This window comes from Crocodylus siamensis, chromosome 4 (assembly GCF_052110815.1).
Source record: "Crocodylus siamensis isolate JL-2025a chromosome 4, ASM5211081v1, whole genome shotgun sequence".
Taxonomy (NCBI): Eukaryota; Metazoa; Chordata; order Crocodylia; family Crocodylidae; genus Crocodylus; species Crocodylus siamensis.
The window spans coordinates 69,154,407-69,179,011 of record NC_143398.1 but is presented as its reverse complement, the minus strand read 5'-3'; the positions used below and the strand labels follow the sequence as shown (position 1 = coordinate 69,179,011).

Sequence of the window (24,605 nt, the reverse complement as noted above, 5' to 3'; positions counted from 1 at the left end):
GCCAGCATGGGGGTGCTCCCACAGCATCCTATCCAGCTTCTGCTGGGTCTGCAAGGGCATGCCTTGCAGCCCGTGCTTCCTTTGGTCCCATGCTACTTCCCAGGGTTTGCTGATGCCCAGGGCAGTGTTTTATGATGTTATTAGCTGCATACTCTCCCACACACAGGGAGAGTGTGCTTCTAAAGCGTGGGAGAGATACTGCATACATCTCCATTCTTTGGGCACAGGTCACTGCAGGGAAGGTGAGCAGCCCTTTAGCCTGTTCTGGGCTCTGTTCCTCCGTCATTTGGGGGTGTCAGGAGGGAATCCCCCCTGCACCTGGGATCCCTGGGAGCCTTGTTGCCCAGTGTGGTGACACTATATAAGTGGTTCTTAACCTTTTTTTGGACTCAGAGGGCATGTCTACATGAGATAATAACTGTGCAGTAGTCTAATAAAACTGTGCAGTAGTGTGCCAAGGAAAACCTGCTAATACACTTACATGTGCGGTAGTATTAAGCTACTGCACAATAAGTGTGGCTAAAAACCTGTATGCCCGCAAAACTGTACAGTACCACAAGTTATTGTGAATTGATTTAGTATTTGGTTAACCAAGTACTAAACTTAATGCACAGTAACTACGGCACATTAATAAATGTGTAGACGTGCTCAGAGCATCCCTCCATAACTTTTGTGAATTGAACAGCACCCAATTTCAAAAACCTAATTCATGCATTGCAGTCCTTGGAGGTGGGCCAGGCAGTTGGGTGGAGGATCATCCAGACAGGGACAAGGCTTATGTGCCATGGCACCCTAGTTAAAAATCACCGCTCTAGAAAATACATATTTTTCCTTATGTTATTCAGATAACCTTCCTGGGACTAAGCAAAGTTAAGCACATGCATAAGTATTTGCACAACTGGAGATTAAAGACTCAAATGAAGGCATTATTTTGACTTCTACTAGAGCACTTATAGACACAAAAAGGCAAGAGATTATAGTTAGAGAGTTCTAGCTGTAAAGTTATAAATATATGGGAGTAGTTAAAAAACAATACGTTGACTATTCTGTCTTGCATATATTCATACTAAAATTGTAATTTTTAACATTCCTTTTTTACATTGCCTTTTTCATCTTTGTCTCAGATTTAATTAGGATGGTAAAGGAGCTAAAAAAATCACTGGCTCCCTCTGCTGGCTGCTGATGTTGTTCTGCATCTTTGTCAAATGAAAGTATCAGGGACTTTACACTGTATGACATTGAGAAAATGGATCTGCAGTTTGCTTTTAACAGTTATAACCCAAAACAAAACATAATGTGGCTGTTGAAAATTGGATTATGCCAGCTTTTAAAATATCACTGTCAGTACATATAGTTTTGTTTTTGAAATATACAGAAAGGATGTAGTAGGTTGTTGAGGAACAGCAGTCAGGGAAAGAGGATGCTAGATAGGACAGAGACCTCAAACAAGCATTACTTCTAGTGCTGAGTTATTTCTATGACTAGAAATTTTTATGACAGAGGGAGCACCACAGGCATTTGACCTGCAGCTCTTCCCTCTCATCTGTTCTCTGTGCCTTCCTCAGACTGGGGTGATCCTGGTCTGGTGAAGACATGGGTAGCAGCAGCAGCTCCACTCCTCTCAGTCGCAGGGGGATTGGAGCAGCAGGGCAAACCCACCACCCATTCTCCAGACTGGAGTCACGGTCTGAGTGGGGACTGGAGCATCAAGGTAACCCCTCTCCTCCTCAGACCAAGGTCTCAGGAAAGGGGAGTGGGGAGGAATTTCCATGCTGCTCCACTCCCTTCCTGGATCAGAGTGGGAGGGGTGTGTACAGGAGTTATTCTTGCAAAACAGTTTCTCTTGCAGGGGAGATATTCCAGATATCAACCTGGAAGATCTTTCTCCTAGAGGAGATGTGCTTCCCTGGGAAGTACAGGGAATGCTTCTATACTTGGTTCAGGTGCAGACATTACACTTTTACAGGTATAAGTGATTGGAAACTGGTCTATAGCCTGTACAGAAGTTTGGCGCACACACACTGGTTTAAAAATGGCAGAAACTGGTCTAAGATTTGCCCCCTGATCAAAGGGCAGATGTGTATTCTGTTCACCGCTGATCTAAATTACTCCACTTACAGTAACTTGGGTCAATTCCACCTTAAGCTTTTGAATGTCTGTACCTAACCTTGTAGTTTCTACCAGGAGAGTGGTGAACCCCTGTTCATGCTCAAAGTTTCAATCCATTGCAATTTCTGAAAAGCAATAGAGTAGGATATTAACACCTGATCTCAATGTATAATTCCTACTAAAAGCGCAAGGGTAAAGTAACCCTCTATCTTCTTTTTCTGGCTATACCTGTAGTTTTTAGGAAGAAGGCTCTGGGAAATATTCAAGAGATTTTTCAAGATATCAAATGTGATAGTTCAAATTTCTATCTATGCATAACATTTAATTAAATTCCAGATCTACTCCCACTTATTCCCTGAGATACTGTTGATGTGCAATGGTAAATTGTAGTTGAGTTTTGTGGAAGAAGGAGTATATAGCTATTTCTTCCTTCTCCTTACCTGCAGACTTTTGCAATGAAAACAACACAGAATTTACCTCAGATACAAGGTTATGGGGCAACCAGTCTCATGGCCTTTAAGGGAAAAGCCAGATACCCAGTTCCTAGCAGTATTAAGTTCAATTGTACTTTACTGCTAAGTACAGTCAAAAAGCCTGAGGCTGAATTGATTCAATCTTCAATGTTAGTCTAAACTGAGTAGACTGAACCGATAAGCAAGTGAACAGACTTTCACTTTTGATTCCAGAAATGCAGCTACATGCAGCTGTGGCCCAGTCCAGAACCTGGGGGGCACTAGAGCACTCCTCCCTGCTTGGCTGGAGCAGACAGCTTGGGCCAAGGCTGGGCCACACCTATCCTGTGTGTGGATGGGGAGGGTTGTGGGGATGTGCAAAATATCTTGGGATGCTGGGGGAACTGTGAATTAACTTGAATCTGGAGGGGATCTGGGACAGAAGTTCAATAAAGTGATTTCACCTCAATCAGTTAAGTATGATACTACTTCCATCCAGGTTTATCTTAAATCAGTTTTGGCCATTTTGAAAGCAGTTTATGTACACTGAACTTTTGTTGTGTTACAGATTTGAACTGGTTTCTGATCACTTATATTGGCTTATGTGTAATTTCTGCCCTAGCTTACCTGCCTGTGTAGTAGAGAGAGAGGCTACGTAAAGGCCACCCCTATTTTGGGTGACAGCCAGCATGGGGCCACTACCCTTCCTAGGATGCAATATGATCTGCAGTGAATGTCTGGGACACAAAAAGCAAGCAACTAGAAATTTGACTTTCCTTTCTCAGAACACTAACCTGAATAGCCAAGTTGAAAGGAGAAGCTATGCCAAAGGGAAAACAAAGAACAAAGTGTGATTCTTAGTTCCTCACATTATAGGTGATAAAGGGTCTCAGTTTACATCTGAAGAATTTCAATTGTTTGTGGACAGAAATGGTATCAGTCATGTCATATTAACACCTTATCACTCTGCCACAAGTAGATCAGTAGAAAGCTTTATCCAGAACATGCAAGCAAGCAACTTGTGCTATGTTCACAGAAAAAAGTTAGCTTGCAAAATAAGTCTTTGAATTTTCTAGTGGCCTTAGCAGTGTATGCTACTAGAAATGTAACAACAGCAACATAGTTTAAGATCTCATCTGGATTTGTTTAAACCCAATCTACAGAGGGACATTAAGAAACAATGTGACATTCTTAAGAAGTAGAGTGAGAAAATCACCAAAGTCACACTTGGCTGTGCATTTTTCCTGGGAGAAAGTTTTAATGAGAGACTCTTAAAATAATCTGTGGAAGCCATGAGTGATTCTGTTACAGGTAGGTCTTTTGTCTTGTCATTTAGGTGTGATAGTACATAGTTCATGATTTTAAGTTCATTTGTGCAGGATGCTCCATGGCAATGCTGTCCTTTGAAAATGCTTACTTTATAATGCAACGTCAGTGACTTGTAGACCTTCTCTCCTTTCCACAGTTGACTAATGCCACAGGGTGCATCTACATGTGAACTTTACTGTGGAGCTGACTAATTAGCTCCATAGTAAATTGTCACTGTCTACATGTGTGCCTGTATTAGGGTTCACTAAATTAATTAAATCTGCTGTAGGATAGTACTTTCTGGGACAAGTACTATCCTACTGCAGAGTAGTTATGTGTGCCAAAATGCACATGTAGATGGTGACCAGTACTGGCTGGGACATGAGGGTACTACAGTGCAGGGGCTGCCTGCCTGCTAGCCCTACACTATAGCATCATCCTTGTGCCCCAGCCAGCCCATCCATAGCATGTTGAACTGGAGCAGACCAGCCCCAGCCTGGCAGGCTGACTCCCCTGCCAGCCTGGTGCTCCACTCCGAGTCAGTGTGATGGGGTCCTGAGGACACATGTAAACTCTGTGCCTGAAAGAAATAAATTCCAGCATGAACTGTGCATTGCTACATGCTAATTCATAGATTCATAGATTGTAGAGTCCGGAAGGGACCACAATGGATCATCGTGTCCGACCCCTTGCCCCTGGCAGGAAAGAAGATCGAGGTCGGATGACCCCAGCCAGGTGACTATCAAGCCTCCTCTTGAAGACCTCCAAGTTAGTAGTACCTTAGTAGTAGTACCTTTCTTGGAAGCCCATTTCAGATTCTGGCCACCCTTACTGTAAAAAATGTCTTCCTAATGTCTAACCTAAATCTACTCTCCACTAGTTTGCACACATTATTCCTAGTTACTCCCTGGGGAGCTCTGGTAAATAGCACATCACCAATTCCCTGTTGTCCTCCCCTGATAAACTTATAGGCGGCTACAAGGTCTCCCATCAGCCATTTCTTGTGAAGGCTGAAGATCCCTCAACCTCCCCTCATAGGGTCTTTCACAGAGGCTACTAATCATGTGAGTATAATTGGATATGTAGATGCACCCACAGAAAAGGCAGATGCTACTGATACAGATACAGCAGAAAAACAGATAGTTTATAAGTATGATTGTAAAACTGCAGTAAGAAGTCTTAGCTTTTCTATTACCAGTCCTCTAAGAAGAGTGTATGCTTTTAAGCAGTCTTTTAGCCATCTAGTGGTGTTCATTGTCTTGTGTTTTCAGAAATTACTAGACTCTTGCTAGGGCAGCAGTATGCATCCATACCTTGATCTCATATCATATTTTTACTGAACAGGGTTATTTGGTTCTGACTTTGTCCAGCTGGTTCCTTTAATTTAATTGAGTTTGTATGGTTTCTATACAGGTGCAGAGATCTGCTCACGTGAAGCGCATTGCAGAGTCAAAATCTTACTGTCATTGGGCATCTATACACATGCTCCGGGTTGGAGGAGGGTAGGGTGCTTTAATTAGAGTGGCTTCAAGAGATACTCTAATTAAAGTGCCCACAGGGTCATGTGTATTCAGCATCCCTCACTTCAAAATGGCAGTGGGGGCACATGAACTAAAGCTTGTTCCATGAGCTGTAATTGACCCCCACTGTCATTTTGAAGCACAGAAATGGTGAATAGATAAGACACAGAGGCTGCTGGAGTGTGTTAATTAACCAGTAGATGCCATTAATCAAGTCTGCTCCAACGCCTGCTAATTAGCATGCATTGGAGCACATGTTCTGCACATGTATAGGTGCCCATAAAAAGTAAACTCAACTCCTTTGCTTTAAGTCAGTGAGAGTTTTGCCTGATAGAGGTTCCAATTTAGCAAAGTTTTTAAGCACATACTAACATGCTTGATGCATAGGGATGGTTTGCAAAATCAGAGCCTAAGCAAAAAAACACAGGATTGGGGGTATACACTGTTTTATTTCTTCGCACAGCTACAATCTACTGTAGAGCAAATTATTTTGTCAGTGAATGCATTTTATACAAGTGAATATAAACACAAGTGCCTGATTTCACTGCTTTCAGTGCTATTAGTTTCATAGTTTCATAGTTTCTAGGGTTGGAAGGGACCTGAGCAGATCATCTAGTCCGACCCCCTGCCATGGCAGGAAAGAATACTGGGGTCAAATGACCCCAGCAAGATGTTCATCTAACCTCCTCTTAAACACCCCCAGGGTAGGAGCCTGCACCACTTCTCTTGGAAGCTGCTTCCAGACCCTAGCTGCCCTGACTGTGAAGTAGCGCCTCCTGATATCTAACCTAAACCTACCCTCTGCCAGCTTGTGACCGTTATTCCTGGTCACTCCTGGCGGTGCTCGGGTGAACAGTGACTCCCCCAATGCCTGCTGATCCCCCCTGACTAGTTTATAACAGGCCACAAGATCCCCCCTCAGCCTTCTCTTTTGGAGGCTGAACAGGTTCAGGTCCCGTAGCCTCTCCTCATAGGGCCTGCCCTGTTGTCCCCTGATCATACGAGTGGCCCTCCTCTGGACCCTCTCCATGCTGTCGACATCCCTCTTGAAGTGTGGCGCCCAGAACTGGACGCAGTACTCCAACTGTGGCCTGACCAGTGCCGCATAGAGGGGGAGGATCACCTCTTTGGACCTGCTCGAGATGCATCTGTGGATGCATGACAAGGTGTGGTTGGCCTTCCTAACTGCCTCTCCACACTGCCGGCCTATGTTCATCTTGGAGTCAATGATGACCCCCAGATCCCTTTCTGCCTCCGTGCTGACAAGAGGAGAGTTCCCTAACCTGTAGGTATGGTGCCGGTTGTTCCTCCCGAGGTGCATCACCTTGCACGTGTCTGTGTTGAACCCATTCTATTCTCATCCGCCCAGCCTTGTAACCTGTCTAGGTCTGATTGTAGCCTGTTGCATGCTTCCAGTGTGCCTACGTCCCCCCACATCTTAGTGTCATCAGCAAATTTGAACAGGGTGCTTTTTACCCCCTCATCCAAATCACTGATGAAGATGTTGAACAGTGTGGGCCCGAGGACCAAGCCCTGCGGAACCCCACTGCCCACGTCCTTCCAGGCTGAGAAGGACCCATCGACTACCACCCTCTGGGTGCGGCCCTCCAGCCAGTTGGCGACCCATCTGACTGTGTGGGTGTCTACACCACAGCCCCCCAGTTTCTTAATGAGAACGGGGTGAGAGACAGTGTCAAAAGCCTTCCAGAAGTCCAGGAAGACTATATCCACTGCTACCCCTGCATCTAATGATCTGGTGATCTGATCGTAAAAGGCCACCAGGTTGCTCTGACAGGATCTGCCACTGATGAACCCATGCTGGTTGCCCCTAAGCATGCAGTCCCCTGCTGGCCCCTCCTGGATGTGTGCCAGCATAATTTTCTCAAACAGCTTGCCTAGGATCGAGGAAAGACTAACCGGCCCATAGTTTCCCGGGTCCTCCTTCCTCCCTTTTTTGAAGATGGGGACCACGTTGGCCCTCTTCCAGTCCTCCGGTACCTCACCAGAGCACAACGAGTGCTCATAAAGTTGTGCCACGGGAGTTCATTTGATCCTACCAGAATATATAAAAATAAAGCCTTCCATATGCCTTCTGAAAATCTTGGGAGATGTGTATTCTATTTTTTAAAAAATATGGGTATATTGTGAAAGCTATGCTTTTCTAATTTCATTTTCTTTTCAGTATATCTGCTTTTATACAGCCATTAATTCTGTTTTTTATTTATTTTGCCAAACATGCTTGCAAAACTCTCCCAATACTATGGGAGAGAGTTTAGTTAAAGATAGTATCTGAGTCTGTATTTTGTGCCTTTACGTTCATCATATAGATTTTCCAGTTAATGAATTATAAACTTTCTGGAATCCAGCAGACAGACCAGCACCACTGGCTCTGTTAGGTAACTTCTGGGGGTGCAAAAAAGATGGAAAGATCACATTTGGAGGCTGAAAGGGTACACTTCACTCTTTAGCCAAGACCAAGAGCCAGCCAGCTTCAGAGAGACCTCTTGGTCAAATTATTTAAATAGCAATATAAAGAAAATGTTCTTTAAGCTGTAAGTAGTATGGATAAAGTTACTTACAGGCAAAGTGACTTTGTTATTGTTTCCAGATGTATGTTACAAAACACAGAAATGTCAAGCTTGTGTTTAGACCCATTAGAGAGAAGATACTTCAAGACTTACTCACTTTGTAGGTCTCATTCAAATGAGACCGTAACATTGTACAACTGGAATTTTAAGTGCATACAGAGGGGTAAAAAGAGTCACAGACTTGGCACTATGTGTGGACAGAGTCATATTGTAGAATGTGAACAGGATGATTAGCAAAATAATTGCAATTGGACCCATAGAGGTATATGAATAACTGATTTTTGGTTCAGTGGCAAAACCAAAAAATAAAAAGGTTGAAAAAATTGTTCTGAGTACACCTAAAGCTTTTTTTTTAAAGAATTGGGTGTTGGGTGCAGAGGGAGGGAAGGAAGGAGAGGGGGATAAGATAAAAGAATGGACCAAATATCATGTTTTGTTTGATCCAAAATGAAAAGCTTTTTTTGATTGTTGGCATTTTTAACTGCTTTTAAAAAAACAAGTGAAACAAATTTAGGAAAATTTAGATACACAATGGGAGTTCAGTGCCATTCAGAATAAGGAAGAGCAAGTGGTTGTGGTGGCCCTGCCCCTATAACTTATGGTTACAGGTTACAGGTCTCATTTAGTATGGAGGATGCTTGGGTTGAAAGCTGTGGTCACAACTCTCATTCAGTATGGAGGATGCTTGGGTTGGAATGAGAATTTAAATTTAGATCTCCCCTCTTCCAACTCAACTCCCAGTCAGTAGAGAACCACCTACTCAGTTTGTGAGAGGCACTTAAGGCTCCTTATGCATCTGTCTCCCTAATTCGAAACCTTTTTTCCCCATAAATGCCAGAATGAACCATTCCAATATTTTCATTTTTGGTTTTCAATTTTTTCATTTCAAACTATTCACCAAATTCAACCTGAATTTGTTCATAGCTTTCCCTGACTCCAAATTGCACTTTGGTGAGTTAATGTTTCCCTGAAAATAAATTGTCTTCTTGAGTTCAATATGATTAAAAAAATACTAGAGATTTAATTTTCTCCTGAGAAAGAATACCAGTCATGTCAAATGAACTGTTGTTTTGTGAAGAGAATACAGGCATAATCCTGATTATATTAACGTAAATAGCAAGGTACCATTATTGACTTTACATGAAGAAGATTTAAACTACATAATCCAATGAAAGAGAGAAGGCTGACAACTAACACAGTTATTTCACTTTCAGTCTACAGTTGGTTTGAAATCAGGTCCTTAGAGTGCTAGCTCTGACTTTTTAAAAGACCTAAGGAGAGGTAGGATTTCGTATATCCACCTGAAATTGGGAATACATTGGGCACCTAACTATCATAGGTATCTTTGAAAATCTAAGCCTTAAATGGGTAGTCAGTGTCAGAAAAATAATTACGTAGAATAAAAGTTGTACCTGCTCACTGAACAGATCTACTCCCATACTGAACACCAAGTTATAGCTACTTACTTTGCTAATAAGTTTTGTCTGTTTTTCTTAATTCAGTAGAGCCAGTATACCTAGCAGAGATTGATTTCTATCATTATCTGCCTCGTACAGCATAGTTGTTAACTGAGGTCCAGCTACAGATCTTTATTTATCGGTAATGATGATGAATATGAACTTGAGATTCACTCTCTTGACTTCTTTGTTCCAGGCTGATTTCCTGTGGCTGGCATATAGAACGGGAAAAAAAACATTTTAAGCCTTGTAAAATAAGCATTTTTGATACAGACTGCATGAAGTCACTGAGAGACAATAAACATGAAAGGCTAAAATTTTACAGTGGTGCATTCTAGGATACAGTTTCATGATAAGGTATGTCCTACTCCATGTATTCTATCTTGCCTAAACCTCTTTCTTACTAAGAAACGTATAAGGCCTGATTTTGCTGTCAATCTCCACTCAGTTCTCCCATTGATTTCAAGGAGGGAGTGCCACATGTGGAATTGATGAACTCAGATTATAGAACCCTTGTAAAAAGATCTCTGCTTAAGTGTTCCAGCTTTTAACTTTGTCCCTTGTTTTTTAACATAATTTTTTAGGAAGGCAGATTTTGTCTGTAAATGGATGCAGTCAAATGTGTAGGTGATGCATATATATTTTACTTAACCAAAATAAAATTTTCATGAACAGAATTTATTTTGGCTTTTATTTATCTGGACAGTATGACTGCTTTAAAAATATTTAACCAAAAAACACAATATGCAGATCACACAAAAAGAATTGTAAGTTCAATAAAATACCACAGAAGAGGGGTATAAAACTAGTCAATTAATAATATATGTAATTTCAGAACCTGTTTCCCACTTAATTAATAGAACAAGCCATTTTACAGAAAGCATAACAAGAAATTTACCAGTACCAATTACAGATACCTTGACTCTTAGTTTAACCTTCAATCTAGGATTACCAAAAAAAGAGAACAAAATCAAAAATTTGTTCATTTATTTTTCATGCTTTTTTTTCTGAATCTGCCTACATAAATTTAATATTTTGTATACAAAAAGGTATTAAGGATATGATACAAAGCCTTTTGAACTCAGTGGAAAGGTTTATAGTAAACTTTGGTTAACCTCAAAATTGTCTAAATATTCAAAAGTGCAAAAGTTAGGATAATAAAAATATGGGTAGATGTCAGGCTTTACCTTGTGAAAGTCTGGCCTACACTATATAGTATTAAAGACATTAGAAGGCCCTTTTTTTCTTCATGATTAGGAGGTGAACATATAATATGTATTTGTTATTTGTTTTATACTGTATCCTATGATTTTATGTATCTAGTCATCCAAAAAATATATCAAACAAGTATGTGTAGCCACAATTCTTTTGATGCCTCTTTAAAAATAAATACTAAATGTAAATATCATCTGAGAAGACTTGGTAAGCTGGTGCATCTGTATCTAGACTTATTCAGTCCACAATGTACCTTATGATGGCAATACTTGACAGTCACACTTCTATAAACTGAATCAACTTTTTCTGAACTGTTTTATATTGCATATATAAACAGTTCTTTATTTAAGCACTAAGAGCCAGATTTCTGGTTAGTGTAACTAAGGCAAGCTATTGAAGTCAGTGTCTGAATTCCTAGTTCTGTTAAATCAATAGGTGTTTTCCAGTTGATAATATCTGAGTATCTGCCCCTCAGGATTTCACTCTGAATGTTTATTTTGCCACATGGAATTATTATTTTCATTGACAAAGGTAGATGACCATTAAATTATATGCAAGTGATGTATCTTCTACAAAATATTCAGGAAAGAATTGCTTCCCTACCAGCAGAAACCTTGATGTGAATAACATAAGCATTTTTTAAAATGTCCATGAAATGAAATGCCATTTTAGATTTCAAGTAGTAAGTAAGGTACAAGGACATTATCTTATTTTTATATAGAAAAAGGTTTCTTAGCAAAGAATTATGTTAGACTTAAATTGAATTCATAGCTAAAGCCTTGGGGTGGGGGAAGTATTTTTTCTGTCCTGGGAAAATTTTACTTTTTTAAAAATGTTTTCTGAATCCCAAACTAAGACAAAGTAAAAAATAAAAATAAAAAAATCAATGTCGTGTCAACCTGGGAAAATAAATTGGAAATTTTCATTTAGAAAATATCCAAATACTTCATTCCAACAATTTAAAACATTTTCTAAAATTTATAAATGAGAAATTTCTGAAACTGACCCTTTCCCACATTTGTTTTCAGTTTTAGTGACTTAGAATTGTCTGACTAAGCACTAGTTTGTCAAAATATGCTAATCTGCTCCATTTATATGTCCTATGTAGGATTAATACTATTTCTTCAATATAACAGTAGATAAACATTCTGCTTTGCTTGTGTGTGTGTTTATATTGATGTTTAAATATATAAAATACAAAGTTAGTCCTTAACTTCAAATACCTTAGTTATTATCAGAGTGAAATAAAGCCGTAACACTGATATTTCCCAAATGCTACACTATGTAGAAATAGCATTATGATTATATATGATCAAAACTAATGTTATTATGTATGTATTGCATCATGTCCACATATGGATATCAGTATTTTGGGGCATTTTTAAAACATCAGAGGTCTATTGCATTGACAGATCCTATAAGAGGAAATCTATTAAATTTCACTAGGTGAAAATAAAGGGCTTATAATGAGATGAAACAGTTCTAGGTTTGCAAAGATTGCTTGGAGCATTTTATATTTTACAAACATAGTTAAACTTCCATATGGTATTTGTGAAGTATTTTACTGTCTCCTGCTGGGCCATGCAGACATTGGTTTTTATATATGTATATTTCTAAAATGTTAGGGAAAAATATCTATTAGATCTGGACTAAGTGTAGCAGAATGATAGAATGCTATGTTTCCATTACTCTTTGTTCAGAAATGGAGACAAATGTCCTCCAGAAAAGATCAATTAGTTTAACTTAGCAGGACTTCTTGTGGAAAATGTGAAGAAATACTCTTTCTCCAAGTAGTTCACCATTTAAATCATGGGCATGATAGATTTTTATGAGCAATAAACACGTATCTGATTCAGTTTTATACTTTAAGATATTTCATTCAGAAAATGTAAAGATCCAGATGAAATATGTTCTATTTTGATATACTTTATTTTTCTCTTTTGTTCAGCTGATTTTCTACCTATTAAACACATGAACAAGGAAAGCAGTATTCTTCTGGAATAGATGTTGGCACCAGCTGGCACCAGTCCTGTGTATAATTTTATCCCATTTCTTCTGAGGTAAATAGGAAGAAACATATTTCTGATCTCACACTATATGTACGGTAGAGGAACTCCAATAGAGTTATAGCGCTAACGAGAGAAGAGAATCAGACCCATTGTGTGTGATCGTTAAACTTGATAGATATCTGCAGTAGAGGCAATTTTAGCATGTAAGAGGGATACTTATTCAAAACTACATGAGTGAGATAATATAGCAACTTCATAATATGACATTTTTATATTTATGGAATGCATTTTTAATAAAATTGATAGTCCAATGTGCTGTACTAAAGACCCTGTAAACCTTTTCTAAAATTCAGTGGTAGTTAAAAGCAAATGTATATTGCAAAATCACATAAAGCTTCATATGGAAAAGAAATTTAAAAACATGATTGAGCAATTTTCCAGGATTTAGTGGTCCTACCTTTTCTGTACCAAATGAATTTAGGCTTTCCTTTTCCAGGGAGAGTCTAATTACCTGGTAGATGAATAGAAGGGAAGTAATATTTCAGTCCCTCCTGCTTGAAGGATTGTGTTTTTGTGATTTTATTTTGTCAAAAGACACATTTCTAATAGAAGAACAAATCCCCTTGATTTTTGTCTTCTCTTTCTGTATGGTTCGAATCTTCCATTTTAATATGATATGAATGTTAGGAGTCAATTTTTCCAAGAGTGAAAGCTGTGAACAGGCACATGTAAGTGCACATGCTGTTGCATGCATACATAATATTTTGATGAACAAATTAGCAGATTATATATTCAGATAGATGTGCACATTCTCACCTGGCCTAAGAGTTTACTGGCTAGTTAGCTCCCTTTGCTGATGTTGTATTGAAGTTCTCATCTTAAAAGAAGCAAATATTTAACTGTTGTGTAAATAAGATTTGTCTTAAAAGGAGACAGGGAGGAAAACAATACAAATGGCTTTTGTTTTACTGAAATGGCTTTGTACATGTTTTATAGAGATAAACCTCAGTCATCTGAAACATTCTGATAAAAAGAGTTTTGTATAAATTAAGCTTGTTTTGCACCTATTTCATTTTATGTCATATTTCTGAAATTAGTAGTTTTAGTTTGGCACTAGTGAGTTTATGTGTAATGACAACATCAACCACTATAAATGATTAACTCTTTTAGAACAGAATGAGAAATGCAGGGAAGGCAACCAAACTCATTGATTTTACTTCCATGTGGCAGATGCTAGGTATTTGTTCCACAGGGTCTCCAGTTGACTGCTAAACCAGAACTGAAAGTGGTCTTAGGCGAAGGCTGTTCCTAAAGGAACCTGAGAATGAGGGGTTGGAAGTTCCAAAAATCTCATACAGCAATGAGATGATAACCCTCTCTCCCAGTACTTTATCCCTCAATCAAGAGGTAGAATGGAAAGCAAAATCTGGTGAACAGCTGTGGAGGCTTGGAGAATGACAGCAGCCTTCCACCACATGGAAATATTTAAGGAAGAAAAGTGGAGACTATACAAGTTATTGACAGTTGTTCCAAAATAAGTTAATAAAGTTGGGACCTAAGTAAACTGCATCCCTTCCATCTTCTCTGTCTTCGTGCATGTCTTCAGAGAAAGAATGAAAGCTTGTGATCCCTCCCCAACAGCATCCAGGTTTTTCTTCTTTTCTTTTCCACAGCTGCTATGGCAGGATTTAACTTTTATCTTATTCTAAAAGTACTCAAATAGGAGCATTAAATGACTCCTGATTCTACTTTTGTAAAAGAAGGTAGGAGTTCAAAATTGCTATGCTAGCAAGAAAGCCAGTTAAAAGCGAAAGAATATGCAGAGCAAGGTGTGCTGGCATGGGGAAATAAACATTTTCTGCAAATATGAATGACTGGAGCATTCACTGGTTTTACCTTTTGTATTTGTTTTAGAACTGTGTTCAGCAGCATCTTTATTGGGTGAATTATTGTACCGTGTAAGAAAATCCAAAGGGAGACCCATCAGCTGGCAACCGTTGATGACCTCATATAGAGATTAGCCATATTAGCAGTAGGCAGTTGTAGAAAAAAAAAAGGGGCTTTTCTTAATTAACAGGTGGATAGCAGGAGAAAATATCTCGGAGAAGAATTCCAGTTTAAATTCCGACCTCCCTTATGAATCCAGTTGCTTCAAAGCACTCCTGTTCAACAGGGTCTTTCTATGGATAGGGTATATGTCCATTTCATAGACAAAGTTATGACAAAGTCTTCTGGTTATCTTTCTCAATAAACAACACATGGCATCACTTATGCTATATCATGTATTTCCATTAGCTCTTTTAGATGCTGTATTTATTTTCATATTAATCTCTGAAGCCAAATTATATTCAATTTGATTTGGGTTCCAAGGTAGATTAAATTCATTTCAAGATGGAAGAACGTTTAAACTGTTGGAGACTGAATGACTGGCCTCAACAAGATGTCTTTATTATTAAATAGGTTTGGCTTGTCATTTGCTTGGAAATTGATTTGAATGTCTCCAAATCCACCATTAGAGCTGCGTGAGCCAGAAAAATTTCTTTATGTACAACATCAGTCCCTGCAGCTGTTGTCCTGAATATCATTCTTTGTACTAATGGTTGTACAGTCTTTTTGGGAATGTATATGACCCCATTATTGAACTATCTGAGTGCCTCCTGAGTATTTAAAAATAAAAATGGCAATAATGCTAGAGATTTCTCTTTCTTCCTCTCAGCCACTCTTAAAAATTAGCTCATATAGTTTATAGTCTATTTGATAATGCGAATGAGTGGGAAAAATGTGTGTCTTCATGAAACATTTCTACGGAAGGCAAAGCAAGATGGAGCAAAACATTTTTCATTTAATGCTGAAAGTTGTGATGTTTGTGGTATTCTCATCTCTTGTAGGAATAAATCCCATAGTTTAGGTCTGGCTATAAAAAGAAGAATCGTTGTATCTGCAGTGTTTCTCAAACTTTTGAAAGCCTTTTGAGTCTCTTTCAGAAATTGAACCAATTCTGCCCTACATTCCTGCCTTTCAACTCCTTTATTTATTTTAATGGCATACATTTTATTTTATACATTTTGTCTACTTTCCTCCCACTATTGCTGCATCATTGTCCTTGCCCCTGACCTTAGGTCTTTCTCATAAGATGTTTCATCTTTCTTACATATTGATAAGAATAGAAGTGGATAGCAGTGTTGCCATTTAAAGTGGATAGCAGTGTTGCCATTTCAAGTGTTATGGTTAACAGTCATTAAAATGAAAGAGGGAATTTATTCCTCAGAGCTATAGTTTCTGGCTTTTTGTGAACTTAAACAGAAATCTCTGCATCAGTTACACTCGTGTCATGTTTGGAAGTCTTTCTGTGAAGTCTTTCTATGTAGCCATAGCAAGTTTAGCCATACTTGTTTATTAATTAAAGATATGATGCTATGATTAAACCTGTCCATCATATCCCCTTCAAAGGGGCATGGCCCACATGTTTGGAAACAGTCTGCACTAAGGCAGAAGTAGAAAGTGCTTTTCATATAACATTTATATCAGTTTTGCTTTTGTTCCTTTTTATACTGAAACAAATACTTTGCAGTTGGAGTAAAGACCAGTGTCAAAGATTTGCAATAAGTATCCAGAAATTAAAAATAGAGAACCAGTAAACTACATAAAAGAAATCAGACTAAATTAAAGAGGGGGCACTTGTTTATAGTGACTGAAATGCAACATTAATTTATATTTAATTGTGATGAGACATATTTTGTTGTCTCTTACTCTGCTTCTAAATGAGAAGTAACTCAACTAAGCCATTTTTTGTTATCTGGACTGGAATGTGACCCTAAAAACTTTAGATGCTTTCTGATTTGTAAGGTGAATAATTCTACAGCAACGGACATTACAGTACATGTAGTTTTATTGTACTAAGCATTAAGATTACTTCTATAGCTTTAGTTGTCAAACATTTTATCTCTTTTCATTTTGTGTATAGGAATTCTATTGCCAGGAGATGAACTGGATGACTTTTTAGAGATCTCTTCTGGTCATATTTTTAATGGTTAGGGTGAAAACCATTATGTGTTTGAGGCATCAGGAGACACTGATCTTTGCATAATGGCATAAAGATAGGAATCGCAGGGCAATGAATATCTTGGTGAATAATATCCCGGTTTATCCCTTTGGAACAGTGGCCAGAGATATTCAGCACATCTGTGTATAGATATGAGGCACCTCACTACGGTTGTGAATTGCCTCCTTGCTAAATGGATATTACGTATGGCAACACAGTATAAAATGTCTTTCCACTGCTTTACTTATCTTTGTAAAATTCTGCTTGTCTGATAAGCAACTAATAATAGACTAAATCTTATACCCTAGCTCAGTCTAAGCAAATGGATCATATTTATTCATGGGTGAAAGATTCTTCCTATCCAAGCCTTTCTCTATGGCCCTTACTTCAACCTTTCCCAAAGCTGCTACAGCTCAGTATGTGGGAGGTTTGATTGATGGATTCAGCACAGAGGGAAGCTTGGAGACCAGACTTGGATCTTTTCCACATCACCACGCCCTTTTTGGCCCCATCCTCCAAATCTTTTTGGCCCCATCCTCCAAACCTAGAGTGAGCCAGTGTGATGAAGCTACTTGTTTCCTATGAAGGTTCCCATGTCTGCAGAAAGAGGGCAAGATTTGCCTCAATGTCAATATCTTCTGTGTAGAACAGCATACATTTCATCAATAGTTTTTGAGCAACTGGCTCAATGACATTTTAGACAATGTGAATGGTGAGTATTTAAATTGCTTTTACAAAAGTGGTTAACACATTGTACCACTAATTATGTGATTACAGGGTAGCTATTTATCAATTTACTTTTATAGGGAATGTTTACTTTGGACTTAAACTACGAGCTTTGCTGAAGCCTGAAACAGAGCCTTTCACAGAAGGAAACTGCTAGTGGTAGCTAGTTTATAGAATTTTGGGCCCAACAAAAATGTCTCTGAGTCATCCAAGGCCAGACAAGAGGTTTTATAAAACCTAACTCCCCACACAAAACATAAATTAACTTTCTGTCAGAGAGTCACCAGATTTTTTTCATCCTTAAATACTTGTCTTTCTTAAAATCTGGGATTCAGCTTGTTACAGTGCTGATAGCTGGTATTATGAGCAGGAATATAGGCAGATATGCTATCATCTTTCCATATCTCTGTTAATCTGTGCTTAATATGCCACAACTCTGCTGGTTGGTTTCAGCATTGCTACTAAGAAAAGATTATTAATTTTGCTAAAGTTTTCTGGCTTGCACTATATGTAAACTGTACATAGTATTCTCTGAGACAGGGCAAATACCAAAACAGCAGTATTTCATAGCTCCACAAAATGCCTTTATTACTGTTCTTCTGGAGCCATTAGGAACTTCTGCCACTAGGAAGAGCTATTAGGAACTTCTACATAATAGGTGAAAAATAACCATCTTCACCTAAAGCCCAAGAACATGAACTGCTCAAGTGAGTAAGCATTGCTTTTGTTTGTAAATAAAAATGTATTGGATTGAAATGATGCATCCATTCATTAAATGAAAATATAGCAAATTAACATTCAAATAATAATAGAGAACTGAACTGTGACTAGTCTTGTTGCAAGTGTGTGTGGCATCATGCAAAAGTCACTCTCATTCCCCCCTTGCATATCACAGCCCTAATGGTATACATTAAAATCAGAAAATTAGAGTTGGAAGGGACTATGGAGGTCATCTAGTTCAACCCCTCCGCTCAAAGCAAGACCATCCCCAGCTGCATCATTCCAGCCATGGCTTTGTTAAGATGGGCCTTAAAACCTCCCAGGATAGAGATTCCACCACCTCTCTAGGTAACCTATTACGGTGCTTCACCACACTCCTAGTGAGAAAGTTTTTCCTAATATCTGACTGTGACAGAACACTCTTTTTGGTGTCTGTCACTTTAAGGCCTGGAGCAGGTAGCTACCAGGTGACTTATGAGGGGGGCCATTTTAGGGCTCAGCTCTGAGAGGGTAGTGAACAGTCTGAGATCAGCCAGCAGGGAAGAGACATCTCCCTGCTGAACTCCCACTCCAGGAACAGCTTGGAGGTATGGATGATGCTATGTGGAAGGAGGAGACCTCATTGGTCCTGGGCATGAGCTAAAACTGCACCCTGCCAGGATAGGGAGGCCTGCTGGTGGTGTGGCAGCCAGACTTAAATACCAGAACCAATTACCTCTCCGGTGTAAAGCAGGTCGGGGTGCCTAAAACCCAGCACTGACCTTCGGGTGGGTTACTGGGGGTGTTAAGAGGGGGCCAGGCATGCTGAACAAGCAGCACCTGAACCCTAGAGGTGTAAGACCCTGGCCCTGGGAGAGGGTAGAGTGAAGGTTAAGGGAGAGAAGTACCTGAACCTGTTGGGGTGCAAGACCCCAGGCCCCAGAAAGTAGAGGGTGGAGTTGTGGCCTGAGAGAGGGGTATAGTGGTCTGGTGAGGGGCCAGGGGTAAAGTAGGCTTATAGTTGAGCAATTGCTCAGTCCAGATTGGGTGAGGGCAATGGGAAGGCCCGAAAGACCACGCCAGGACTGACCGAGGGGTGGAGAGCAAAGCCCAAGGATCTGTATGAGCAGGGCGGAGTGAGTGTGACCAAGATAAGCAGTATGCAAGAGATTGGGTGAGAGCCAGTGGAGTGCAAGTGACCCTGGTGAGAGGGGGGTGTTGCGTGCGTGACCTTGAAAGGGCAGTATGATAAAGACCCAACTGTGTGCCCAGTTTGGCCTGGCCTTGAGCCAGAGTATCATCACACAGCATGACATCTGCAAGGCATATGACAGGTGTAAGGGGAGGGGAAAGGGTGTGTGCACTGCTCTGTTATAGATGGGCACTCTAAAGGCAGCCTCCTGCTTATATAACATCCCAATCATTTACCAACAAGGCATGGCAGATGAACCAGGTGGGCATTTTGCCAAGAGACAGGGGTGGGCCCATGCTAGCACCAGGCCTGGAAGTCACTCTTGTCACACTCAACCTTGCTGCAACTTGAAACCATTGCTTCTTGTTCTGTCATCTGCCACCACTGAGAACAATCTAGCTCCATCCACTTTGTAACTTTCCTTCAGGTAGTTAAAGGTTGCTATAAAATCCCCCCTCACTCTTCTCTTCTGCAAAAGAGCTAGGTATGATTCCTCTCTCAGCCTGAGGGGTTCAAATTCATATCTCACACTTCCAGTAGTGTGCCTTAATCAAGTAGTGTTTAAGCTAACTTGATAGGGTATGGAGACAGGGCACCTGTCCCTTTAAGAAGGCAAGCAGCCTGAGAGGCAGGGGCTGATTAGAGACTCATCTGACCAAAAGGGGGCTGGGCTTGAGACATATAAGCCCAAAGCCTGAGGTGGTCAGATAGTCCAGCCCTGGGAGCCGTAAAGGTAGGAGCTCCTGGAAGCAGAGCAGTAGGGCTCCCGAGCAGAAGGTGAAACAGGGTAAGAAACTTGGCAGGTCTGGTAATAGGGGAAGTTGCCTTGGCAGAGGGAAACTTGTTGATGCACACAAGTGGTCTTGGTTTATGTTAAATCCAGAGGGTTGGGAGTGCCTGCCAGAGGGCAGAGATGCTTTTTATTTAAGTTGCACCGGTGGTTTAGCCTTGGGCCCTGCTGAGGGCAGGATCAAGGCATCTTCAGGGAATCAGTAGCCCAGGATCTCAGAAGGGAGCTGCATGGGGAGACCCCAGGGGTCCAGAGCTCAGAGAGCATCACAGCCAAGGACTGCTAGGGCTGGGGAGCCTTGTGATCCCAAATGGCCCAGGATCCAGGGCCCAGGGAGGGCCAAAAGAACAAGAGGAGCCACTGCCAGACACTAATAGGGCTGGGGCCCAGAAGTCAGGCCCAGTACAGTGGGTCTTGGCTAAGGGAGTAGGGCCAAGGGGTGCCAAATTAAAGAAAGCCAGGAAGGTGGAAACTCCAACATGGGAAGGAAGGCCTGAGGTAGCCTGGAGACTCAGGGACAAAAGTCCCACTTGACCGGTGATTTAAATGACCTGCGAGGCATGGGACGTGGTATAGGGCAGGTTTGGAGTCACACAAGTAGCCTTTAGGCTGCAGGTGCCCTGGGGGCACAGACAGGCTGAAAGGACCAGCTTGCTTAAGGGCAAAATTGAGACCAGCAGGATTCAGAATGGATCTGCTGGTGACTAGAAGTGGCAAGGGCTCATTTTAAGACCCACGGGCAGCCTCCCTTCCTTAAATATCTTAAAAAGAACAAGGCATAGCAGGAAAGGAATAAAGGGTCAGAGCTGGGCAGGAGTCATACAGCCACCAAGGAACTTAACAGCTGCCTCTGGGGGCATGGTCCTGTTACAGGCACACTCCTCCTGATGAACTTGTGCATGTTTGTGGAAGAGAATGCAAGATTGATTGGACCAAAAAGAGAGCATGGAATTACTTTTTGCTGTAGACTAGTAGTTAGGATACTCATCTAGAATTGGTAAGTCCTGGGTTATAGTCTCTGGTCCCAGGACTATTCATGCATTTTATCCAGTGTCTGTTGAATGTAAAAAGCCTGCAAAGACACCAGAACCAGGACTCTTCACCTCCCAACCACGGAGCCACTGAATGATGCTTCCTTTTTTTTCTTCTCTTTGACCCAGTGAATCTTGACTTTTTTTAAGCAGAGAGACACAACTTCATCAGGGAAGTGAACTCAGTTTCCCATCAGGAGTTGAACCTTGATCTTTCACATCCTGGTGTATGCTCCAAATAAGACTATCATAGAAAAGATGGGACACTCCTATTCTGGTTGTGGTTTTAAAGAAATTGGAGATCCCATATAGCTGGACACCTGATCCTGTGGGTGGGTATGTTTTAGCTGTCCTCTGAAAATGTCTACTGGATTGACTGAGCCATGAGGGTGATGTAGGTAGAGGTAGAGGAACAGCTAGTTTCTGGATTCAAGTCAGGTTTATAAGGGAATCTAGGCACTCCACGGGTGTCGCTACAGGGTTCCTGCCTTTAGAGGCTTCCCAGTGTCTGTACCCTCTGTCCTCTCCTCCCTTTTAACATTCTCCCCTGCTACACTTAGATTCAGTAGTGGAGGGTGTCCAGAGGATAAGGCACACTTTAAAGAAAAGGGCTCTTGTCTTGTCTAGAGCTCCCTAGCTAGGCAAGGGCCACTGATCTGAGCCTTCTAGCTTGGAGACCTACTGTTCAGGGTTGCCAGCTCCTGGTTCAGCTTTGGTTATGCTTTGTGACCCCAGGTTCCAAAACTTGTGATATCCACTACATCGTATGCTAGTGGTCCCAGATCATACCCCAATCCTTATACTCTGCCTGCTAGGATGAGTTTTGAGTTTGGGGTGTCCCCAGTCACCCCTTTCAGTGGCCTCCAGCTCCCCTTCAGCTATAACCTGGTCCTTTAGGGAACAAAATAAAAAGTACCAAAATGCCAATGCTCTTCCCCAGGCACCACAATCTCCTGCAGGTGTTAACCTTGCCCCTGTATGGCAAGCTCCAAGTAGAAAGAAAATAAAACAGAAAAATGTATTTAGCTTGCATTCCATGCAGGTCAACAGCCTCTCTGCACTTGGGCTTCTTTCTAAGTTCCCCCTGCTATAGTCTGTGTTTCTGTCCTTGTGCCTCCCAGAGCAGGTTCTGTCCCCAGTGGGTCCCATAGCCAGAATGCCCTTCTCTGGCTTAAGGGTTGGGCTTGTGTTTAGGGAACTACCAAAATCATGGTGAAAGTAGAGTAGACGGTGACTCCTTTAATCTTGCATGCTCCCCTGTCTGCACCTTGCACTCTGCCCCCCCACCCTGCTGATTAGTGGAGGACCCTGAGTTAGGTATTATGCCAGAACTGGAAATGCACAGAAACAGAGCTCATGGAGCCTACAGAACTTCGAGGAGGCAGCAGCTGTGCAGAACTTACATATTTGCAGTATTGGATTTAGGTTCCTCAATTCTGCAGAAGTCTTCATTAGATATAAGGCTTTGGAAATGCAGGTGCTGGGGTTCTGGCTTGCTTCTGTATGAATCAATAAGGGGAAAGAAAACAATCCCAAGCCCATCTCATTCTTGAAGTCTAACTTTGAACACACACTTTTTTTGGACATCTGAATAAATGATGTGAATCAGACTCAGGATGGCCTCTAGAGGTCACAAACGTAAAAGAATGTGCTGTCTCCTGCTCTCTCTGCTGTTAGCTTTGTCAAAGCTAAACTTGGTTTGTTTTATCTGAATGCATGCTGTCATTTATAACTCTGTTGATGTAGAACCAATAAATAGATTTTAATATGTGAAAGATCTTTAGGTTTCTGCAAGCTAATTAATCTGTAATAAGAAACAGTACATACAAATACCTGATTTTTAGCACATATTAATTTAGGATTACTGAAAGAGCTCCAAAGAGAGAGAGCAGGGGGAATAGAAAGAAATGGATAGCTCCCTTTTGCAGAATGTTTTCCATGAAGATAGGTAAACATATTTTTTTTGTTTAAAAAAAAAAGAGCCCTACAACACAAATGGTACTTTTATTTTTAGTGGAAATTCACAGTACTAGTGATGCTGTTACTATTCAATATCTAACAGGATTACTTTTAAACATCCATAAGAACAGGGGAAATTTGAGTCACATTCAGCAACTTAAATACTATAGTCCCTTTTAAAAATTGTTATACATCTCACAATAATATCTTTAAAACCAAAAGCCTAAAGTTAGGCTGTCAGGTATAATATGCAAACTCATGCTTCATTTTTTTCAAAAGCATTAAGCCAGTGTTGCCCAACCTTTTGGCCCACAGGCTGGTTGAGTAGTCCCAGATTGGTTTGTGGGCCCCATCCAGCACATGGTGCTGGCTCAGCCAGGGCCCAAGGCTATGCCTTGGCCAGAGCCTGGTTCTGCTGCATGGGGCCAGGGCTGATCCAGCCATGTGAGGCTTGGAAGTTTGATGGCAGGGAAGTGGTGGCAGCATTAATTCTCACTACTCCCTTGCTGCCAAATTTCTAGGCCCCTGAGGAGCCCCACAGGTGGGTCCAGCCTGGACAGAGGTTGAGCACCACTGCAAGGGTTGAGCACCCCTGCATGAAGCAATCCACAGTGAATCAACCTGTGACAGGGGCAAGCTTTCATGCCCAGTGCAAGCACTGGACCATTTCCTGTCTATGGGCCAGCCACTCCCCTCAATCTCCTGCCACACCTTAATGTAATAGTATTAAGATGTTAATCAGGCAGGAGGCCGCCCATTTTTAATCCCAATGATAAGTGGAATATCCACAGCTCTGTTCCATCCCTACGCTGTGGCCCAAGCCTTGCAGATGGCATCCCAGGCAGCTAAACTCAGCCGTACGCTTCACCCCATTAGCTGTGGTCCCCTCTCTGGGACCTTTGGCTCCCCCTTAGGCCTTGGCCCTGACTCAGGCCAGTTGGGATCCTGAGCCTCTTGCTCTCTGGGCATCCCTTGCAGTGGGCCCCTTGGCCCTTTGACCCTCCTCTGTGTCCTCGCCCCAGCATGGACCAATCGAGCTCCCTCAGGCCCAGTCTAAGCTGCTTGCCTTCTTTTAACCCTCACAAGTCCACTGGATCAAATGAGCCTCAGGCCTTTCCAGGATCTCACCTGTCTGGGCTTTCTCCAGCCAGGACTGTGCGGGGCCTGGAGGTTATTAGGTGCCCCCTACCCACCTTTCACCGGGGAGTTTCGTGGCCTTGGCATTTCCTGGCGCTCCTGCATCACCAGCAGTCCCACTAGGCCTCTCTACCCTGGCAGGGTGCAGTTTTAGGTCATGCCCAGAACCTGGGGCTTCCTCCATCCCCATAGCCCCAGCTCATAGTTCTAAGATGTTCCTGAGCCTCAGCTCAGCTGACTGATGTCTCTCTCCTGGCAGGGCCAGGAGCAAACTGCTGCTTCACCCTATATAGCTTGGCCTCAAAATGGCCACTGAAATCAAGCACGTAACTGATGCCTGCTCTAGCCCTTAAAATGGCAAGCACCACCAG

At 41.4% G+C, this 24,605-nt stretch overlaps 1 long non-coding RNA gene across 1 annotated transcript in view; it reads left to right on the top strand.

The window, feature by feature from the left end:
* LOC149865843 (uncharacterized) overlaps positions 1-24,605 on the top strand; it is a 73,276-nt gene that overhangs the window by 16,513 nt on the left and 32,158 nt on the right. The window contains exons 2-3 of the long non-coding RNA XR_016441558.1: positions 9,631-9,791; positions 12,598-12,709. This is a non-coding gene — a long non-coding RNA (uncharacterized LOC149865843). The remainder of the gene's footprint in view (positions 1-9,630; positions 9,792-12,597; positions 12,710-24,605) is intronic.